This window comes from Eumetopias jubatus, unplaced genomic scaffold (assembly GCF_037043125.1).
Source record: "Eumetopias jubatus isolate StellerSeaLion01/CBP00866 unplaced genomic scaffold, mEumJub1_p1.0 scaffold_17, whole genome shotgun sequence".
Classification (NCBI taxonomy): Eukaryota; Metazoa; Chordata; class Mammalia; order Carnivora; family Otariidae; genus Eumetopias; species Eumetopias jubatus.
In genome coordinates this window covers 88,013,395-88,037,760 of record NW_028274823.1, presented here as the reverse complement: position 1 = coordinate 88,037,760, position 24,366 = coordinate 88,013,395, and the positions used below count along the sequence as shown (strand labels likewise).

The 24,366-nt window shown below is 36.9% G+C and overlaps 1 pseudogene; it reads right to left on the bottom strand.

Annotated features, from left to right (window-relative positions):
• The window catches only part of LOC148162235 (TM2 domain-containing protein 1 pseudogene), a 174,863-nt pseudogene extending 150,832 nt beyond the window's left edge, over window positions 1-24,031 (bottom strand).
• Window positions 24,032-24,366: the final 335 nt, after the last annotated feature.

Sequence of the window (24,366 nt, the reverse complement as noted above, 5' to 3'; positions counted from 1 at the left end):
ACAGGCTATCAGATTGGATTAAAAAACAAGACCCATCAATATGCTGTCTGCAAGAGACTCATTTTAGACCCAAAGACACCCCCAGATTGAAAGTGAGGAGGTGGAAAACCATTTACCATGCTAATGGACACCAAAAGAAAGCTGCGGTGGCAATCCTTCTTTCAGACAAACTAGATTTTAAAACAATGTCTGTAATAAGAGATGAGGAAGGACACTATATCCTACTGAAAGGGTCTATCCAACAAGAAGATCTAACAATCGTAAATATCTATGCCCCGAACATGGGAGCAGCCAATTATATAAGGCAATTAATAACAAAAGCAAAGAAACACATTGACAACAATACAGTAATAGTGGGGGACTTTAACACCCCCCTGACTGAAATGGACAGATCATCTAAGCAAAAGATCAACAAGGAAATAAAGACTTTAAATGACACACTGGACCAAAGGACTTCACAGACATATTCAGAACATTCCATCCCAAAGCAACGGAATACACATTCTTCTCTAGCGCCCATGGAACATTCTCCAGAATTGATCACATCCTAGGTCACAAATCAGGTCTCAACTGGTACCAAAAGATTGGGATCATTCCCTGCATAATTTCAGACCACAATGCTTTGAAACTAGAACTCAATCACAAGAGGAAAGTCGGAAAGAACTCAAATACATGGAGGCTGAAGAGCATCCTACTAACGAATGAATGGGTCAACCAAGAAATTATAGAAGAATTAAAAAAATTCATGGAAACGAATGAAAATGAAAACACAACTGTCCAAAATCTTTGGGATACAGTAAAGGCAGTCCTGAGAGGAAAGCATATAGCAATACAAGCCTTTCTCAAGAAACAAGAAAGGTCTCAAATACACAACCTACCATACACCTAAAGGAGCTGGAGAAAGAACAGCAAATAAAGCCTAAACCCAGCAGGAGAAGAGAAATCATAAAGATCAGAGCAGAAATCAATGAAATAGAAACCCAAAGAACAGTAGAACAGATCAACGAAACTAGGAGCTGGTTCTTTGAAAGAATTAACAAGATGGATAAACCCCTGGCCAGACTGATCAAAAAGAAAAGAGAAAGGACCCAAATCAACAAAATCATGAATGAAAGAGGAGAGATCACAACCAACACCAAAGAAATACAAACAATTATAAGAACATATTATGAGCAACTCTATGCCAGCAAATTAGATAACCTGGAAGAAATGGGTGCATTCCTAGAGATGTATCAACTACCAAAATTGAACCAGGAAGAAATAGAAAACCTGAACAGACCTATAACCACTAAGGAAATTGAAGCAGTCATCAAAAATCTCCCAAGAAACAAAAGCCCAGGGCCAGATGGCTTCCCAGGGGAATTCTATTAGACATTTAAAGAAGAATTAATACCTATTCTCCTGAAACTGTTTCAAAAAATAGAAATGGAAGGAAAACTTCCAAACTCATTTTATGAGGCCACCATTACCTTGATCCCAAACCCAGACAAAGACCCCATCAAAAAGGAGAATTACAGACCAATATCCTTAATGAACATGGATGCAAAAATTCTCACCAAAATACTAGCCAATAGGATCCAACAGTACATTAAAAGGATTATTCACCACGACCAAGTGGGATTTATCCCTGGGCTGCAAGGCTCGTTCAACATCTGCAAATCAATCAACGTGATACAATACATGAACAAAAGAAAGAACAAGAATCATATGACCCACTCCATAGATGCAGAAAAAGCATTTGACAATGTACAGCATCCTTTCTTGATCAAAACTCTTCAGAGTAGAGGGATAGAGGGTACATACCTCAATATCATAAAAGCCATCTATGAAAAACCTACAGCGAATATCATTCTCAATGGGGAAAGGCTGAGAGCTTTTCCCCTAAGGTCAGGAACGCGGCAGGGATGTCCACTCTCACCACTGCTATTCAACATAGTACTAGAAGTCCTAGCCACAGCAATGAGACAACAAAAAAAATCAAAGGCATCCAAATCGGCAAAGAGGAAGTCAAACTCTCACTCTTTGCAGATGATATGATACTGTATGCGGAAAACCCAAAAGACTCCACCCCAAAACTCCTAGAACTCATACAGGAATTCAGTAAAGTAGCAGGCTATAAAATCATTGCACAGAAATCAGTGGCATTCCTATACACCAACAACAAGACAGAAGAGAGACAAATCAAGGAGTCAATCCCTTTTACAATTGCACCCAAAACCATTAGATACCTAGGAATAAATTTAACCAAAGAGGCAAAGGATCTGTACTCAGAAAACTATAAAATACTCAGGAAAGAAATTGAAGAAGACACAAAGAAATGGAAAAACCTTCCATGCTCATGGATTGGGAGAACCAACATTGTGAAGATGTCAATGCTACCTAGAGCAATCTACACATTCAATGCAATCCCCATCAAAATACCATCCACTTTTTTCAAAGAAATGGAACAAATAATCCTAAAATTTGTATGGAACCAGAAGAGACCCCGAATAGCCAGAGGAATCTAAAAAAGAAAAGCAATGCTGGCAGCATCACAATTCCGGACTTCCAGCTCTATTACAAAGCTGTCATCATCAAGACAGTATGGTACTGGCACAAAAACAGACACATAGATCAATGGAACAGAATCGAGAGCCCAGAAATGGACCCTCAACTCTATGGTCAACTTATCTTCGACAAAGCAGGAAAGAATGTTCAATGGAAAAAAGACAGTCTCTTCAACAAATGGTGTTGGGAAAATTGGACAGCCACATGCAGAAGAATGAAACTGGACCATTTCCTTACACCACACACAAAAATAGACTCCAAATGGTTGAAAGACCTAAACGTGAGACAGGAGTCCATCAAAGTCCTAAAGGAGAACACAGGTAGCAACCTCTTCGACCTCAGCCGCAGCAACTTCTTCCTGGAAACATTGCCAAAGACACGGGAAGCCAGGGCAAAAATGAACTATTGGGATTTCATCAAGATAAAAAGCTTTTGCACAGCAAAAGAAACAGTCCACAAAACCAAAAGACAACCGACAGAATGGGAGAAAATATTTGCAAATGACCTATCAGATAAAGGGCTAGTATCCAAAATCTATAAAGAACTTATCCAACTCAACACCCAAAGAACAAATAATCCAATCAAGAAATGGGCAGAAGACATGAACGGACATTTTTCCAAAGAAGACATCCAAATGGCCAACAGACACATGAAAAAGTGCTCAACATCGCTCGGCATCAGGGAAATCCATATCAAAACCTCCATGAGATACCACCTCGCACCCGTCAGAATGGCTAAAATTAACAAGTCAGGGAACGACAGATGTTGGCGGGGATGTGGAGAAAGGGGAACCCTCCTACACGGTTGGTGGGAATGCAAGCTGGTGCAACCCCTCTGGAAAACAGTATGGAGGTTCCTCAAACAGTTGAAATTAGAGCTACCATTCGATCCAGCAATTGCACTACTGGGTATTTACCCCAAAGATACAAATGTAGGGACCCGAAGGGGTAGGTGCACCCCAATGTTTATAGCAGCAATGTCCACAATAGCCAAACTTTGGAACGAGCCAAGATGTCCATCGACAGATGAATGGATAAAGAAGCAGTGGTATATATACACAATGGAATATTATGCAGCCATCAAAAGGAATGAGATCTTGCCATTTGCAACGGCGTGGATGGAACTGGAGGGTGTTATACTGAGTGAAATAAGTCAATCAGAGAAAGACATGTATCCTATGACCTCACTGATATGAGGAATTCTTAATCTCAGGAAGCAAACTGAGTGTTACTCGAGTGGTTGGGGGTGGGAGGGATGGTGTGGCTGGGTGATAGACATTGGGGAGGGTATGTGCTACGGTGAGCACTGTGAATTGTGCAAGACTTAAAATAACGCAACATATTTTAAGAAAAAAGAAAAAGAAGAAGATAACAGGAGAGGAAGAATGAAGCGGAGTAAATCAGAGGGGGAGACGAACCATGAGAGATGATGGACTCTGAAAAACAAACTGAGGGTTCTAGAGGGGAGGAGGGTGGGGGGATGGGTTAGCCTGGTGATGGGTATTAAAGAGGGCACGTTCTGCATGGAGCACTGGGTGTTATGAACAAACAATGAAATATGGAACACTACATCAAAAACAAATGATGTAATATATGGTGATTAACATAACAATAAAAAAATTAAAAAAAATGTCTATATTACCCAAAGCAATCTATACATGTAATGCAACCCCTTTCAAAATACCAACAGTATTTTTCACAGAATTAAAAAAAAAATCTGAAAATTTGTATGGGACTTCAAAAGAACCCAAATAGTCAAGACAATCTTGAAAAGGAATAGCAAAGCTGGAGGTATCACAATTCCATACTTCAAGTTATATTACAAAGCTGTAGTAATCAAAACAGTATGATACTGGCTCAAAAACACATAGATCAATAGAACAGAATAGAAAACCCAGAAATAAACCCGCATTTACATGGTAGATTAGTGTTCGACAAAGGAGGGAAAAACATGCAATAGGGAAAAGTCTCTTCAACAAATGTTTTTGGGAAAACTGGACAGCTACCTGCAAAAGAATAAAACTGGACCACTTTCTTACACCATACACATAAATAGACTCAAAATGGGTTACAGACCTAAATATGAGATTTAAAATCATAAAAATCCTAGAAGAGAACAGAGGCAGTAATTTCTTTGACATTGGCCAAAGCAACATCTTTCTAGTCATGTCTCCTGAGGCAAGGGATACAAAAGTAAAAATAAGCTATTGGGACTACATCAAAATAAAAATTTCTACACAATGAAGGAAACAATCAGTAAAACTATAAGACAACCTATGGAATGGGGGAAGATATTTGTACATGAGATATCTGATAAAGGGTTAGTATCCAAAGTATATAAAGAACTTATACAACTCAACACCCAAAAAACACTCCAATTAAAAAAATGGGCAGAGGACATGAACAGACATTTCTCCAAAGAAGACATCCAGATGGCCAGGAGACATATGGAAAGATGCTCCACATATCTGGGCATCAAAGAAATACAAAACAATGAGTTATCACTTCACACGGGTCAGAATGGCTAAAATTAATAACACAGGGAACAACAGGTATTGGTGAGGATGCGGAGAAAGGGGAACCCTCTTGTACTGTTGGTGGGAATGCAAACTGTTGCAGCGACTGTGGAAAACAGTATGGAGGTTCCTCAAGAAAGTTAAAATAGAACTACCCTGTGATCCAGTAATTGCACTCCTGGGTATTTATCAAAAAAGTACAAAAAGACTCTTCAAAGCCATACATTAATCCCTATGTTTATAGAAACATTATTTACAATAGCCAAATTATGGAAGCAGCCCAAGTATCCATCAACAAATGAATGAATAAAGAAGAAGTGGTATATTATTCAGCCATCAAAACAAATGAAATCTTGCTGTTTGCAATACATGAATGGAGCTAGAGACTATAATGCTAAGCGAAATAAGTCAGAGAAAGACAAATACCATATGATTTCACTCATCTGTGGAATTTAAGAAACAAACAAAGAGGAGAAAAAGGAGAAAGAGAGAGAGACAAACCAAGAAATAGACTCTTCACTCTAGAGAACATACTGATGGTCACTGCTGGGAGGTGGGTAGGTGATGGGGATTAAAGAGTTTACTTGTTGTGTTGAGCACTGAGTAATGTTTAGAATTGTCGAATCATGACACTGCACGCCTGAAACTAATATAACACTGTATGTTAACTGCACCGGAATTAAAATTAAAAACTTAATGAATAAAAAGTTACACTAATGAATATAAGTTTATGATTGTGTTAAATACTAAGAAGGGCAGGGACCAGGTGCTATGACAGCATATTATAGAGAAATTGACCCACTAAAACAAGTCAAGTTTGGTTCTCCAAAAAATTGAGCATGATAGCCGCCATTTTTTGACTAACTACACTTACAATCCACCTGATTCTACTTGAGGTTCTGTTTGTCTACCTTCCCTGGAAGTAAGGCTTGACTATCTAGATAGCAGTTCTGGCTAATGAGCTATGTTTAACAGAATTTGAGCCTTAAGTAACCTTTCTTTTCATACTGATTTTCTTACTTTTTTTATTTTTTAAAGATTTTATTTATTTGACAGAGAAATAGCGAGAGCAAGAAACACAAGCAGGGGGAGTGGGAGAGGGGGAAGCAGGCTTCCCGCTCAGGAGGGAAGGGCTCGATCCCAGGACTCCGGGATCATGGCCTGAGTCCAAAGCAGCAGCTTAACGACTGAACCCCCCCAGGCGCCCCTGATTTTCTTACTTAAAAAAAAAAAGAAGATGTAATTTTATCACCATTCCCTCTACTTACTGTTTTAAACATGGATATGATGCCTAGAACTAAGGTATAGATTTTTGCCAGCCTGACATGAAGAGTTCTGTAAGCAATGATTACAGAAGTAGTGGAGAAAGTGAGTGCGTTATATTTGCATTTAATCTTCAAACAGATTATGCTACCTAAGTGTTATTCCCCAGATTCACAAATGATGAAACTTAAGGTTACAAGGTGTCGTATTTTTCCATGTCAAATTAGTTATAATATGTTAGGGTTACTATTTCAATCCAGTCTGACCCCAACGCCCATGTTACTACTCTCACAGTGTATTGCCTTTCATGATACCACATCCTAGGCCTCAAGGAAAAGGTTGGGGCTTACACCAACAGGAAGGATTTCAGAAAGGGTATGAAGAGAGCTTTTCCAATATTTATGTTACCTTCAGAAGCCTCTCTAGTGATTCAGTCATTGGCTGAGAGGGTGTAGCAACTCAGTAGCTATTTGTGGAGTAAATGAATAAATGAATGGACAATATAAGCAGAACCAAGAAGTTGAAAATGAAAAAAAAATGAATTTAGAGGGTAGCTCTCATTTGATAAGAATGACTCAAGAATATGAAACATCATTTGCTAACCAGTTATTCAAAATAAATTGTTACTTTAAACATGTTTTTGGGAGTGCATTTTGGAGAACTCTAACAGAGAAATATATTTCAATATATCTGAGTTCAATACCTGTGCTTGAAATTCATCAACCCAAGACCATTTTCTCCATGCAGTCTTCACCCACATTGTGACAAAAATCAGCTAATCATTGTCAGTTGTTTTTATTTGAAATACAGTCTTTCATACTTTTTATTTCAGAGAAAATCAGTTTCATACACATTATTTAAATTGATAGGTAAAATAGAATGGCTAGAAAATTGAGCTTGTGAAAGTAAATATGACTAGCTACAGTCAAGGGAGCATGAGTGAGTGGGTCAAGAAGAAAGATAAGGTTTTAATTTTCACAAAGTAAAGAGACAGTATATGGGATAATATAGAGCAATAAATACCTATGTTCATTTTATAGCCTGGCCATCCACTGCAGGTTTGACCTCTACATGGTGAAATTAGTTACACTTGTATTAGGTTCCTATTGCTGCTGTATGAATTTTTACAAACATAATGACTTAAAACAAGGATTTACATCCCTTTTAAATGAACAGAAATAAAGGCATAACATCTTTATATTAGGCATGCCAATTGCCAATTTGTACTTAGCCAGTTTCTTTTCATCACAGACATATTGAATCAGATTAACTTTCTGCATCCTCAGTGATCCCTTTCCCTAACAGTTTAAAAATCCACCTGCAGAATTGAGTATAGATATATTCATTTTTTACAATTTTATTGAACAGACTTACAAGCTTATCAGTTAAACCCGAATTCTCTTTTCAGCCTAAGACCTAAGCTCTGGACCTTGTGATGAAGAATACTATTATAAAGAATGCTATTGAATAGTAACGTTCTTTCACACATTAAGAAAAGCATAGGCCATTAATAAACTGAGCACCTCACAGAACTGTATCTTAGTCTTCAGATGCTTAAATTAATAAATCATCTTTTCTTGACAGTCAAATAATTTCTTATTAACTCATATAGTTATTTTAAAGGCGACTGATGAGAGGTGTAAGCACAGAATGTCTTTTTTGACATGCTAAATTAGTAAAAGTCAAAATGATTGTTTGTTCATGGTAGCGTTTGCACCATACTGTGACAGGAAAGATTTTCCTTTATTTCCTCACATCCTTCCCAGAATGTGGAATGAACTTGCCCCCCATCCACCACCACCACCACTACACACACACACACACACACACACACACACACACACACACACACACACACGTCCACAGATAATCCAGGACAGATAAATGGCAGAATGCTTTTGGTAATGCAGAAAAAGTTAGAACACACTGACTTGACTCTCATCTCTTTGAATTTTAAGTTCAACTCATGTGTTTTGATTGTATACTTCCGTGGTATTATCTTTTTGGCATAAAGATACATTGTAGCAAAAGTTTTAGGTACCCAGATTTCATATTACAAAGGTTGAAATGATCGCTAGCCATTTTTACTTCAGTGATAATAACTGGTAAAATATTCTCAAGTTAAAAATATTTATGGGTTTTTGACTCCGTCATTGCCTATGATTTGAACATAAGCTACATAAGAGGACTGTTTATTTCTTAAACTAATTTTCTTGTTTCAAAATGAGCCATTGAATATAACTATTTCATTGATTTACATAAAAGCAAAGTTCTAACAATGCACAGATGGAGCTAGAGAGTATCATGCTAAGTGAAGTAAGTCAGTCAGAGAAAGACAAATACCATATGATTTCACTCATATGGGGAATTTAAGAAACAAAACAAATGCTCAAACGGGAACAAAAAAAGAGAGAGAGAGAGAGAGGCTAACCAGGAAGCAGACTCTTCACTCTAGAGAACACACTGATGGTCACCAGAGGGGATGTGGGTAGGGGATGGGGGAAATAGGTGATACGGATTCAGGAGTGCATTTGTTGTGATGAGCACCGAGGAATGTACAGAATTTTTGAATCACTATATTGTACACCTGAAACTAATAACACTGTATGTTAAGTAACTGGAATTTAAATAAAAGCTTAAAAAAATAAAATTCAAAGAGATCTCTTCATGTGGCTTCCCACCACCATAACTATCTTCTTAGTTAATACTATACAGGACTTAACATTTTACAATATGGCTTTATATAAATAATCACAATTGATATTCTCTGCAAAATGGCAACAAACGGAGTCTAGATGCTAATATTTCCCTGTTGTTATATAATTATAATACTACAAATGAAGGGCTTCTGTGGACATGTTGGTGTTATCCTGTGTCATAGAGCAGATAAATTATGAAGAACAGTTTTACACAGGTTTTCTGATTTCAAATAGCATACATTCCTTCCTTCTGTAAAGTATTCCATATATAGAAATCAGAAAGCCTCATGAGTTAAATAAATGACAGAAATATTAGGAAGATTAATTTTTAATTCAAAACATGATTTTGAAAAGCACTGGGTCACTGGTTACTACTATTAAAAGAAATCCACTTGAAAGAGGCAGTGACAAATGCAATTCTCTGTATATCATTTGATAACAGGACAGTTTTAAAAGATAAATCATTTTATCTCTTCAAATGAAACCTGCAAGTCCTATAGAGGAAAAGAAAAAAATTACAGAAGTTACTGCAAAATAGTTGGTCAGGTGTTTCGATTACATTTCTAAAACTGTTATTCCCCTATAATCCACGTTCTCATTGTTTTGGGATAGATATGAATGTGATGTGGAATCCATCATGAAAGATGCACATGTTCTCGGATCACTTACCTCAGCACACGCACCCAACTTTGAAACCTTGGGTCGGAATACAATTTATACACAGGGAAACTGTTTGATTTGTAGTCACGTCACCAACGCAGGTCTGTCCCTTATAGATAAGGGTTCATCCTTCTCTTCCAAGAAGTTCCTTTCACTTTTCTTGATTCATGACTGTCTTTCACTCCTGGGAGGATCTTCTCCTAACTCATTATGTATTGCACTCTAAAGGGAGTCACACCTCTCATTCACAACCGTCCCCATACAGCTCCTCTCTACTTGTGTTCTTCCTGCTGTCTGGGAAGATAAAAGATGAAAACTTTGGATCAGACTCTCACAGTGCTGCTCAAGATTGTAGACAGGATAGTCCTCTCTGTCTGCTTGAGGTCTGGACACAGAACCTGCCTGTATTGGCCAGCAGCCTGTTCTAAAGGAGCACCATACACTTTAAGATAGATGTGAATGATGTTTCCCTAGAGTTTCGATTTAAGATGAATGGTCAGGGTGCCTTTAGAAAGCTAAGGTTTAGGGGTTGAATCTATGCTTTCTAAGGCTGGAAATAAGTGCTTGGGTTGATTTTTGTGACACCTTTATGCTATTTATTACACAAAACATATTGTCACTTGTAATATTGTTGAAGATTTATGATATCATCAGGAGGGAACTAAACACATCACACACAGAATTCCACTTGGAAGATCTCCATGAAACAGATTTATAGTTATTCTAAAATACTTGCTTTTGTCTCTTACTCATGTTTTTTCTTTCTCCTGAGATCATTGTTATTGGCAGAATTCACCCTTCCTAGCTTTGTTCTTTTTCTTTCTATTACAATTTTTATGTAAGATAGCTAGGGTAATTTTTCTTCTAAAGACCTGAATTGTAGAGATTTTGGAACTTCACTGGGAAGGGATTTATTAAAGAATCACAGATTTCTCACTTTAAGAACATTTTAGTACCATATGCTGCCACCCACTGTAAATAATACTCATCATAGGTAAATGGGACATTTAGAGAATTTTTTTGCTTTTGATTCTATAAGCTATTCCAAGCATATAAATTCATTGTAAGATACAGAAAAATTGTATATTTATATACAATTTATGTCAAGTCAAAAAAGGAATAAGAAACATCATTTTCAGTTACTTCTTACTGCATTTTTATAGTTGATATGCTTCATCCATAGTCCCCATCCAGAATCTGTCATGATAAATAAATCCTTTCCGGAGGATGGACAACACAGTCTTTATCACTGGAGAGGGAGTCATCCCCGATTCTCTCTCAATTCTGCCCCTGTTGAAGTGGGACCAGACAGCTTAGAGAGAAACATAAAGGTAATTCTTTTTCTTCCTAAAGCTAGAAGCTTAAACCAGAATGTATTTCTAAGCGTATAGATCCAATCCTAAAATCGCCCTTCCTGTGACAGCTGTAGTGCATTTACCTTTATTGTCCTCATTGGAGAAATTATCCACTTCCTCCTCTACTGCTCTTGTGTTCTTTATAAGGCAACTCTTTCACACCTTCTCAGACCACTCAGCATTGTACAGCGGACACCATTGTAAACAAAACCAGCAATTGTAGTTCATTCACACTTTCTAGATCAGTGTTTTGCTAATTGGTTTATATTTTAACTTCTATGGAAGAAATATCTGGGGTGCTTATTAAAAAAGGAGGGTTTCTAAAAAAAAGGAGGGTTTCCAGACCCACTAAATAAGCTTCTAGTGTTTAGAATATGGGAATCTGCATTTTAAGTAATACTGCAGGTAACCTCAATACACATAAAGTTTAAGAAGCTTATAGAACATGAAAGGAAAGGAGAAAATGTATTTACTATTTCACACTATGTCATGAACATAATTCATCTTATATCATCGTGGATACTCAGTCATTATTACTCCTCTGTCCCGTTCTAAAATGTGTTCCAAAAGGAAGGCCCCAGGCATTTGAAATGAATCCAAGTCCAACTCATTTCACCTCTGTTGCTTAGATTTGTCAATGTCCTCTCTTAGAATTATTTCAACAAATTAAATATAATAACCAGGAAGAAGTTGTGAGATCCTAATTATAACCCATGTGTATCGGTAATCTTTGCAAAAACATATACCTGGAAGGTGCTTTAAAAATTGTTGTGAACAAATTCATTGTTGACAAAATTAACTGCCAACTCACTTTATTTTTCTGACAATAAGTAATTAAGTTAGAGTGTTCTTTCTTTCTTATTTTTTTTTTACTAGAAAATAACTTTGGAAGTTTTACTAATTAAATTTCTCCTTAAACTTGTCAAGAATATTAAAGACATAGGTCAAATGTATAGTACCCGTAATTACCATGGCTGCACTTACCACTTTTAGTTACGCAGGGTTTTTTCTTTGCTGTCACAAACAGACTGCAATTACTGTTGTCCGTGTCAAATATATTACTCCCTGAGAAACACTGCGACTTGCCCCCCAGGACCAAGTTGTCTTTTAGTTCTAATTAAGATCCTGAATAGGATGTTCTCTGACTAATCCAGACCAGTTTCTCCAAAGTTTACCTGCTTATCTGTCCCAGTCGCATCTGGTTGTAATATACTACTCAACCGGACTGAGCATGGTCAAGACTACAGGTGCTTATCCTAAGTGACCAAGTGTCAGAATGGAGATCAGATGTTGAACTGGCCTAATTTATCATACTTCGTTAACACGTGTGTCAAAGACAAAATAATTCCAAACTTTGGATAGTATAAGCCAGAAACTATTATTTGGATATGAATTGCTGAGAAAAGGCTTATTAATCATTTCTCAGCCTATATAACTACGGTCTGCAAGTAGATAAAGTGATGATCATGAATGTTTGTGGTTGAAAAAAATATCTGTACTATTCAGTGGAATGAACAAGATGATACTAAGCTTCTCTCTTAGAATTCCTGATTTTTGCTTTATCTAAATCATGATCTCTGTACATTTTTTAAAGATTTATTTATTTATTTGAGAGAGAGAGTGTGAGTGGGAGGGGCAGAGTGAGAGGGAGAGAGACTCTCCAGCAGGTTCCCCACTGAGCATGGAGCCTAATGTGGGGCTCAATCTCACGACCCTGAGATCTTGACCTGAGTCGAAGCCGAGTCAGCTGCTTAACCAACTGTTCCACCCCGGCACCCCTGTCTCTATACATTTTTTAATGACAAAACCTAAATAAGACTATGATGAGGCTCTTTATCCTAAAGTTTGTTTCTTTTTGTTTAAGGAATGCAGTTGTATATAGTAATGTCAGATAGCAAAGCAGCTCTATGAATTCCTTGTTTGCATATCTCCAGCCAGTTATTTTTCCTCTTCTCTCTTGTGGAACTTCCCTAGCAAGATTGGAAGGTGAAGGAACAAAAGGTAGACATCTCTACAGGGCTCACTTGTGATCTGTGTGTTTTCAGTATTTTTAGAAATGAAAAATCATCTAGTTTTAAGGTAAATCCTTGACGTGAAATTATTTTTCTTGTTGTATGCCTCATTCTTAGTAGTGCAGAATGCAACGGAAAATCCTGAAAAGTTAAGATTTTGGTTAATTTTGGGATAACAGGTGGTTTTATTATATTAAAAAAGAAAATGTGCTCTGGTTTCATTACTGATATTTTAATGTTCCAGCTCAAAGCTGGTATAAAACCTGCAAACATTTCTGAATACAGGTCCATTAAAACTGGGTTTAGAATAGGAGATATGGGATAGAACGTCTAATAATGAATCCAATCATCCAGAAAAACAGAGAAGCCATTTTTGCAGTCATATTAAAACATCCGTGGGGATGTTTAGATACCTTCTTTTCTAAAAGTTTTTATTTAAATTCCAGTTAGTTAACATGCAGTGTAATGCTAGTTTCAGGTGTACAGTATAGTGATCCAAAACTTCCATACATCACCCCGTGCTCATCACCAGTGCCCTCCTTCATCGCCATCACCAGTTTACCCCATCCCCCCTCCCTCCTCCCCTCTGGTGACCATCAGTGTGTTCTCCAGAGTTAAAAGTCTGTTTCTCGGTTTGCCTCTCTCTCTCTCTCTTTTTTTCCCCTTTTGCTCATTTGCTTTGTTTCTTAAATTCCACATACCTTCTGATAACAACATTTAAAACCCTGGGTATAGGGTAACAGTTTCTAATAAACTTTCCTTTCTGACCATGAATATGGAAATGCAGAATCATCTGGTTGTCTGTGGTAACTGTGTCATTCTCTCTTGGCCCTTTTAAAATGTTAATACATTATAATACTTAATATAAAAAGGGTTTTTATACCATAAGAGTATATTTGTGCAATGTAATATTTTCTATGTAATAAGGTAAATACAATAAAATAAGTCAACTTAGCACTTACATTTTAGAATTTTTCTCACAGAAATACAACCAGAATTCTAGAATTTTTCATTTGTCTTTAGTGTACAACTTGATGCCTCTAAAACTAAGGAAGTTTAATGACTTTAGGTAGCAGGGTTTCTATGTAGATATATCAAATAATACTTTTCTCTGCTCCAACAACATAACAAACTGATTTTCTCTTTTTAATTTTAATCCCAGTACTCTGCCATGGAAATCTCCTTTATTTAGAGAGAAAGATTTTCGTTTGAAACGAAGAAAATCATCTGGAATTTGTGAAGTTTGTATGGCACATATCCAGGATAATTTAATCATGAGTCAGCTAGCTACAGCATTCTCTCTTTGAGACGTCCTAGGTCACCAGCAAATAATTTTTATCTTCAATAGGATTTCAGTCTTTACACGAGAAAAGAAAATCCAGCTGTTTTCATGGATCAGCCTATACTCTGACCTTGCTCTTCTTACTAATTTAACACTTTTTACTAATATATACTATTGGGACTCTAGCCTATTTCTCAGTAATGCTATATTCTATGTAAAATGTGAAATGAACCTAACTTCTCTGATGACAAACAGCAGCAAAAAAAGCTTACTATTGTTAAAAAAAAGACCCAATATATAATACAGGTTGCTGCTATTCTCACATAAACAGCATACACAGATATTAGCCATATTAAAATAAAATGTGTTAACTTTTATTTTTTTAAATATTTTATTTATTTATTATGAGAGAGAGAGAGAGAGAGAGCACGTGGGAGCAGGGGAAGAGGGAGAGACTCCCTGCTGAGCCCAGGACCCCAAGATCATGACCTGAGCAGAAGGCAGAGGCTTAACCGGCTGAGCCACGCAGATGCCCCCAAATGTGTCAACATTTAAGTATATTTGCAGCATAGTCTTGATATTAAATTAGTAAACATTTACCAAAAATCAAATACTCTTCACTTCAGTTTAGTTTCAATCAGATTTATTTAATAATTTTATGCTGTACCTGCTATTTCTGGACATTTTTAGTATATTAACCAGTTTATATTTTCATTTTTATAAATATTCTGTTTATTTTTGTTTGTGCAAGGGACGTTACATGAACAGCAATAGCACATGGAATTAGTTTTTGTAATGCATTGCAACTTACCCATTAGAAAAATTAACTGCTATTGATTCCACCAGGTTTATGAAATATGAGTGATACTTCATTCATATATTCCTTAATTTTACTAGAACAAGCATCATATTAGAAACTTCATTAAAAATATGGTAATGATATGTTTTCTGATCTCAAAAGTGGATGAGCAAGGCAACAGACTATATAATATAAACAACTTATCGTCATGTAATATATTAGATGTCAGCAAAGGAGCACACCTTACAGGGAAGGATCCCTTGGGGATATTACTGCAGGGGATCTTGACAGAAAGAAAATAAATTTTCAGACAGAAAAGAAGGTTAAAGGTTTGTAGACAGAGGAAAGTGTGTGTTAGGAAGAGGTGAAACGATATTGCACAAGTAATTAAACGGTAGCTAAACCGTGTGGTCTCTGCTGCTGAGTCTCTTACTTGATGCTGACTGCCTTACCCTCTGTGTCTGTTCACACTCACACAGAGGCCAGAACATCCTCAGGTAATGTAGAAAACTTTAAATGTGTTTTAGTGAAGGCAATAGTAAGGCTAAATCATTTTAATTATCATTGCTCCTCACCTTCTATATTCATCTAATTCAAGTGTCAACAAGCAAATACATTGTTAACCAAACTTCAGAACGAGAATATGAGAAGACTTGATATATATTTATAATTGCAATGTAAATTTATATCTATAATTATATATTCATTATGCATGCATATTCATTAGAAATATATTGACTTCATATAGTGTATATGCAATTACAATATTCACTTCCTGTCTTCATTTTAAAAAGGAAGTAAGGAAAGGGGGACAAAGAGTAGGAAAATCAGATGCAGCCAGTGGTTGAACGAGAAAAATCACATGAAACCAGAATTAAATCTAACATACAGGGCCCACTTCAGGAAATCATATCACTTATTAATGTGAATTACTTTTGCATTCCATATTTCCCAGCAAGTGAATAGGAAAACATGGTTAATTATGGGATCCATGGTGTCCATAAAGTAAAGGTTATTGCTCAGGAGAAGCAAAACTATTTTTCTCACTACTGTCTAAAAGAATGCTCTCTCATGTTCTCTAGGATACTTTGTAATGTATGTCCTATAGGACACTATGGATTGGACTGTAATGCATGCCACAAATATGGAAGTCAGAGTTGAAGGTTCTTTGCCGTAACACCCTTCCATACGTGCCCTCATTAATAGCACAAAGATGGTTCCTTAAAGCCGAACCAACACATTGGCTAAATATTTTCTGAGCACACAGTTTTGGCGTGGCATGAGGCAAGGGTAGATTTAAAACTATCTATAGAGAAATAGGGAGAGCTCCCATATCAGATAATCCTTTCAGTATAATGTGTTTCCTGACCTAAACTCCTTAAGCAGTGCAGAGTTTGAAGTCAGAGTCTGTATCAAATAGCTGGGATTATTATCTATTTCAGTTTTCCAATTTAGAGTAGAACCATGTCTTTCAACAGTTTCCTAACCTGGAGGTGGATTTGACATTTTCTTATGAAAACAAAGGGATTTGGCAGAAGAAGTGCCTTAAAAAGACATTAAAAAGAGAAAGTTTGAATAGGGGACAGTGATACTTAAACAAAAGCCTAATATCCATCCACATGTTTTAACTGTTCTATAAAGATGACCTCGATCAAGAATTAAACTATTCAAACAAAGGGTAATAAGTTATGCATCGAGTATTTATTGTTCTTTTTTATTTGCATACCAATATGAAATTATGACAGATTTGGAACATAGAGTATTCAAGCTCAATTCACTGTTATAATGCAGGAAGGAAGACATTCCTGGGGAAGGAAAACAATCCCCAAGAAGCATTCAGTCTAGTGACAGGATAGTTCAGTACTTTTTTAAAACACCTAACAACATGTCTACAAATCAAGATTGAGAGAGACTGTTCCAAATATCTCAAGTAATGAAGTAGGTAAAATTATTGATAGCAAAAATGTTGTTTTCCTTTTATTTTAACATATTTCTGACCTCAAGTTAACAATTAGTCCTTGATATTTGGTGCTGAAGTGTACATTTCTGCCTTGAGTGATTCATCCTTATGGAACTAGAGGATGTAGAACAAAGAGGTTACTATTTGCTGATGTATTTTGACATTGACACTTGATAACTGAGTGATCAGCTCAAAATATATGAACGGTAGTGTTGTCAATATACATATCTACTTATACAGATAGCTCGGCTGTCTCACAACTGGACTGCAGCTTAGCTGTTCTCACAACTCTTTAGACTGAACTGCTCTTGCATTCACCCCTGGCTCTGGATATAACATAAGGTAAAGGAAGATCTGGTAACTTGGTGCCACAAAGGTAACTAATCTGAATGCTCAGGGCCTAAATAGAGAGATACCTTGTTAGATGCAAATATATTTAGGTCATGTCTTCACAGTGGTAGATAAGGTCTGCCAGAGAAATTTGGCTTTGCATATGGGAATTAGCAGCAATATTTTATGCCTTAGCTCACTTTCACCCAAATGTATTTTTTTTCATAAGGATGCCTTCCATTCTTATTGATTCTGTTTGTTCTGTGATAGACAGTCTCTAATATGGCCTCCAGTGTGTCCCATCTCCTGGTGTAATCCCCTCCCATTGACTGTGACTTCTCTCGAAAGTATGGAATATAGCAAAGGTGATGGAATGTCAGTTCTCTCTTGGGATATGTAACCCTGTTATTTTCATCTTGCTAGCAGAATTTCTCCCTTGTGGTCTTCGAAGAACAAAATGTTGGGGAAGCCAAAGGACCTGAGGGCATCTCTAGCAATAACCAGCTAGGAACATTGCCCTCAGTCTAATACCACTAAAATAACCAAACTCTGCCCAAACCATGTGATCGTGGAAGCAAATCTTTCCATAGTCTGGCTTTGAGATGTGCTGATACCATGAAGGAAGCTTTGTAGATAACTCAGGCAGGCTGAGCCTGACTTCCTGATACTTTTAGTTATCTTTACTTTTTAAATTAATTCATTTGTTGGATAAGGGTTTTGTCTCTATTTCCTCCTACTTTTGTGTATGGTGTCTCTGATTCCTTAGTAGTAATTTGTTTTATTTTGGTTTTGATGAATGGATGTTTTTATTGTATTTAAATTTGCCAAATTTATGTTAAGATTGTCTTAAATCTATGGTTTAATCTGGGGAGAACCGACATTCTCTAAATACTGAGTCTTCTAATCTATAATTACGGTATTTCTCAAGCATATATTTTTTAACCATGTTATATTGTACTGGTCTTGCACATTTTTTATTATATTTATTCCTAGGGGTTTTTTGTTTTAGATTTTATTTATTTACTTATTTGAGAGTGTGAGAGAAAGAGAGCACAAGTTGGGGGAGAAGCAGAGAGAGGGGGACAAGCAGACTCTACACTGAGCGCAGAGCCCAACTCGGGCTTCAGTCCCACAACCCTGGGATCATGACCTAAGCCAAAATCAAGAGTCGGCCACCAAACTGAGTCACCCAGGCGCCCCTATTCTTAGGTATTCTATGATACTGTATAATAGTACCAATTTTAAATAAAATTTTCTGTTCAATGAAGTAATAGAATTGATTTTTGTAGGTACACTTTATATGAAACAACTTCAATAAAGAACTAATGCCCACAGTTTTCTTACACATCCTTAGTTTTTTACCTAATGCCTCTTTTCTGTCCTAGGATTCTGTCTAAGATAATGCATCACATTTAGTCATCATGTCCCCTTTGGCTCTTGCCTGTGATAGTTTATCAAACTTCCCTTGTTTTGGATTACCTTGAGAGTTTTGAGGAATATTGATCATGTATTTTTTATAGGATGTACCTTGGTTGGGATTAGTCAGATGATTTCATCATTAAACTGGGGCTCTGGGTTTGGGGAGGAAGACCACAGAGGTAAAGTACCATTTTCATCACATCATATCAAAGGTAACTACTAGCAACAGGACTTAATCACTGTTGATGTTCACTTTGACCATCTGACTAAGGTAGTGCTCATCAGGCTTTTCAACTGTAAAGCTTTTTTCTTGTTGTTCCCCATTTCCATTTTGTACTCTTGGAAGAAAGTCACTATATTCAGCCCACACTTAGAGTGGAGAGTTATACTTCACCGACGTAAGGGGCAGTATCTACACAAATTACTTCGGATTCTTCTACGTGGGAAAGCTGGCTATTCTCTCCCATTCATTCATTGATTCAATCATTTATTTATATTACTGTAGAATCCTGGATATTTGTTTTATATTTTGGGTTATTCTAATATTACACACTTTATTTCGTTTCTCAAATTGTCCCAGCTTTGGTCATTGGGAGCTCTTTTGTTTGTGTCTCTTTGGCATATCCTGTGTGTTTTTTATACCTATTCTGACTTTTTAACTCCATAAGATGCTTCAGGCTTATCTTGTATGTGTCTTCTGACCTAGTCTTAGAATTACCCCTTTCTCCAAGGAGTCCTAGTTCCTGTTCCTTTTAATTGGATAGTTGCATTTTGAAAACAAGGTCTGGGTGATACATACATGATAGATGTGATGATAGTTACATATATATATGTATATAGCCTCGTTCTGTAAGCTAAGATAGATATCTGCAGCTGTCTGTATCTATCAGCTAGCCCATATAGGTAAATCTCTAATACTATGTATGCAACAAGCTACATCTACATTAAACTAAGCATGAGCTCATATTCATGTTTTCTGCATCTCTTATTATGAGCATCCCTTTTATCCGTCTTTTTATCTGATTATGTGGTAAAAATATTGATACATTTTCCCATGTTGAACCAATCTTTCATTTCAGAAACTAAATCTCAATTACGATGTTTTATTTCTATTTTAAAACCACCAGCTCCAGTTTGCCAACATGTTTTTAGGATTTTTGCATTTATGTACGTAAGAATTTCATCTGTAATTTTTTTTTTTTAATATCCTGGTTAGGCTTTGATTTCTAGGTCATGCTGGATCCAAAAAGTGAAGTGTTTCAACTTTTTCTATTCTTGAGTAAAAGGTCCAAGTTACTGTTCTTATTTCTGCTCCTTTGAAATAAATATTTCTTTTTGTTTAGCTGGTTTTATTTTTATTTTATTTCTATTTTATCACTGGAAAAAAGAGGGTTGTAAGATTCTATTAAGTATTTTTGGAGACAAATAAAACATCTGTAAGTTCCCCAAGGGGGTGAACAAGACAGAACAATGTAAACCCAAATGAAAAAAATCTTCTTCTAAGAAAACCTGTCCCTCTGGTTATTGTTTTTCTACAATCTCTTATTATTCCAGGAGGTATGAACTAAACTTGTTGTCCAAAATACCTTTAACGGTTGGAGGAAAGATTTTGCAGAGCATATCACACACTTTTCCCCTCTATTTACTGGAGGAAATACATGTAGTGTTAAATCGTGATATTCCTAACTTTCACTCTTATTCTGAGATAACTGAAGGTGTTAGTAACACATTCTTGTAATTTGACTAATCAGAAATTTGAATAACAACATCTTAAGAGTCTCAAAGTAAGCCTAGGAACACAATCTGTCTAGTTGTGTAATGAATTTGCTCAAAATCATAACAAAGCATTTCAGAACTTCTTAAAAATAGAATGAAAAAGACAAATCATGCAAGAAAAATTATTACAGCAGGCAATTCATAAAAGAGAAGTAAATGTGACTAATAAAATAAAAATCTCTAGCTTCACTGCTGATCAGAAAGACAATTCCAAACAACACTGGGAAAAGAAAATAAAACTCTTTTCCCCATCCTACTGTCAGATTAAATTAAAGTATTGACGATATTAAGTATTAGCGAAAGTAAGAGGTAAAAATACCTTTTAGCACCAGTGGTGGGCTGCACACTGACATGTCCCTTTTTGAGAAAATTTTAGTAATAATCATTAAAATGTGAAATGTACAATCCTTTGCATCCATTGGTAATGGAATTTAACTTCAAAGTTCTCCCAACAGTGCTTAAGCAAATGAAGAATTTAGTTTTCTCTGGGAAGAAGTCTAGAGGCAGTCAGTGCTGATACATGTAAACCATGATGTCACCAGGGACCTCGCTTCCCTTCTGTTTTCTGGCTCAACCATTCCTGGCAGATACTGACCGACCTCTAGCCCTGCTTTTGCTTTACTTGAAGTCACACACTACAATCTCCATCTGTATCTGTACATACTGGCTGGAACTTCACTGCAGGGTTGTAAATGAGAGGCTGGAAAATATAGTTTTAAAAAAGAAAGGTTGAATTAATCTTATGACTCCTGGAGAGCCAGCTAGCAGTCTCTGCTATGCTTTTAGCTAGCAAATCCTCCTTATGAAACTGTCGGTGGTAGACAAGGAGATATACTGCCCAGCTTCCTCTTCTAGGAAAAGCTTGTGAATACCTGGGGGGCACACCTGTCAGGGAGCCTCCAGGGATCAGTTCCAGAGAGCCCCTCCCCTGGATAGGGTACAACTTGTGACTTACATATTTCTTTCATGTTGGTTTATTTCTAAGATCACAATGAATGCGTTGCAAAGATAGAATATTCATAGGGACAGCCTTCTTGTGGCATCCACTAAGAAATAAAGTGAGCCAATAACACCTGCCTGTCAAGTACTCCATTTCTGTTGCAGTAGCGGAAACAAGAATGTTGGCACATAGGATTTTGTAACAAAAACTGAAACAGAAAATATCCCTTTACCTTTTCCCTTTGTCCAAGTATAAAACAGCACAAAGATGAATGAACCAAGCAACATTTATCCATGTTCTGTCAAGAACAAACATTGCCTATCTGAGAAGAGGCAATTTAGACATCATAATAAAATACATAGATGTGTAAAATCAACTGGAAAGTCTAAGTATAGAAACTGATAAATAAAGTTTAACAATCCCATTTGGTAATAAAACTTTAATATTAAAATTTATCATTTAAAATCTCTTTATCTTGAGGTAAAATGAAAAAAAAACCTACATAAATCTTCAATAAATATGTCCCTTCAAGAAAATGGTAATATGTAAATAAACAATTTCTCTTTTCTATTACTTTTCTGTTTCTGTTATCAACTTTAGGAGAAAACTGACACCTCACAAAACTAAAATAATCCTGTTCTGCATTTCAAAATGCAAGAAAATTCATTCTGGAAATTGGGATTTTCTGGTTGACTAAGGATTGGAAAGGATGCTAATTTCTCCTAACACACACACACAGACACACACACACACACACACACACACAGCCCTGGACACACACACACACACACACACACACACACACACACAGCCCTGGCAAGTGTCCTGTGGCTTGAACAGTTAGTCATATATAATAAAGAGCAGAGACAAAGCCAGGGGCAGAAGCATGTCTGTGAACACATATAAATAGGTGTAAGGAGTCAAGATTTTTCTGTTATATATTAAACTTCCGCAATGGAAGAAACACTGAACTCCCAAGAATGCATTAGCCACCTTTGTCAATATTACCCCAGAACTGGCATGGTGGCTCATGAAGGAAGTGATCATGACAGCAAAGATAGAAACTATGGATGGGCTCTGCAGGCATGGATTCCCACTTTCCCACCAGCCCAGGTCCTGCCCCCACCAATTTGGGGGACACTCTTGGAACTGCACCAGGGTCTCAGACTTTTATCTGCTCAACCCTTCTTTCATTCTTCTCTCCTTTCTGAGCTTTCAGATCTGCACTGTGGGATAGGTGCTGCTCCTAACTTCTCTCTCGCTCCTCTTCAGTCCTTCACAGGCACTGCTCCCCAACAAAACTCTTGCTTGAAGAAATTCTGTCTCTGCATAGCTGCTTCTTGAGGGACCTGAATCAATGCAACCTTTGGTAAGTTTTTATTTTAATAGAGATGTTTCTTTATTCTCAAATTTCATCTTTTAAAAAATTCTGTGTTTTCATATACACATACAGTGCTATAAAAATAGCAGAATGAGTACATGTGCCCATAGAAACAATGCACTAATACTAGGGATGATAGAAGAAAAGATATAGAGACTATTTTGCCACACCTAAGTAGTGACTTGCTGAGAAATTCGTGACAGGCTATGAGATAAGAGCATATTGAAACACAAAGCAGCAGACTGAGGCACTCCTGGCCTTGGACGTTCATCTTGGTTTGCCATTTTTCATTCATAATTTACAATGACTATCATTTCATCCTTTCTAATGATACTCATAGGGGAGGAAAAATAGTTTTCCCTTTATCCCTCTAGGTTTTTGGCTGTGACCCCTCCCCCCCGCCCCCCGTAATAATAGATTAACAGGAGGAAAACAAACAGAATTATAATGACATATATACCTCTGTATACATGGAGATACCCAGGAACACTTAGTAACTTCTGAGAATGGCCCAAACCACTCCCTTCAATATTACCCTCAGCTAATGACAAAAGAAAGATATGCAGGTGGAGGGGCATGGGAGGGGGGAGATAAGCCTGTTAATGGAAGGTTACCAGGAGAAGCACAGTAACAAGTAACAAGGCTGTATGGGTTTTAAGCAGAGCTAGGTTGGAACCTGGTGCCTCCTCCATTGGTAAGAGATTCTAAAGATTTAATCATCCTTCTCTTCCTGGTACAGAGAAAGAGACACTTATAAATGGAGATTTCCCCAGTAGAGGCACACCTGGGAGATATTGTGGGTTCAGTTCTAGACCACCAAAATAAAACATTACAATAAAGTGAGTCAAATGAATTTTTTGGTTTCCCAGTGCATAAAATGTTATATTTCTGCTATACTGCAGTCTATTAAGTGTGCAATAGCATACGTCTAAAAAAAAGTACCTGAATTTAAAAATACCTTATTGCTAAAAAATGCTAACCATCATCTGAGCTTTCAGTGAGTCGTAACCTTTTTGCTGGTAGAGGGTCTTGCCTCGACATTGGTGGGTGCTGACCAACCAGGGTGCTGACTGCTGAAGGTTGGGGCGGCCATGGCAAGTTCTTAGAATAAGACAACAGTGAAGTTTGCTGCATCGATTGACTCTTCTTTCATGAACAATTTCTCTGTAGCATATGATGCTGTTTGATAGCATTTTACCCAGAGTAGAACCTCTCTCAAAACTGGTGTCCATCCTCTCAAACCCTGCTGCTGTATTACCAACCAAATTTACGTGATATTCTCAATCCTTTATTGTTGCTTCAACAATCTCCACAGCATCCTCACCAGGAATAGACTCCTCTCGAGAAACCACTTCCTTGCTCATCCCTGGGAAGCAACTTGTCCATTCAAGTTTTATCATGAGATGGCAGCAATTCGATCCCATCTTC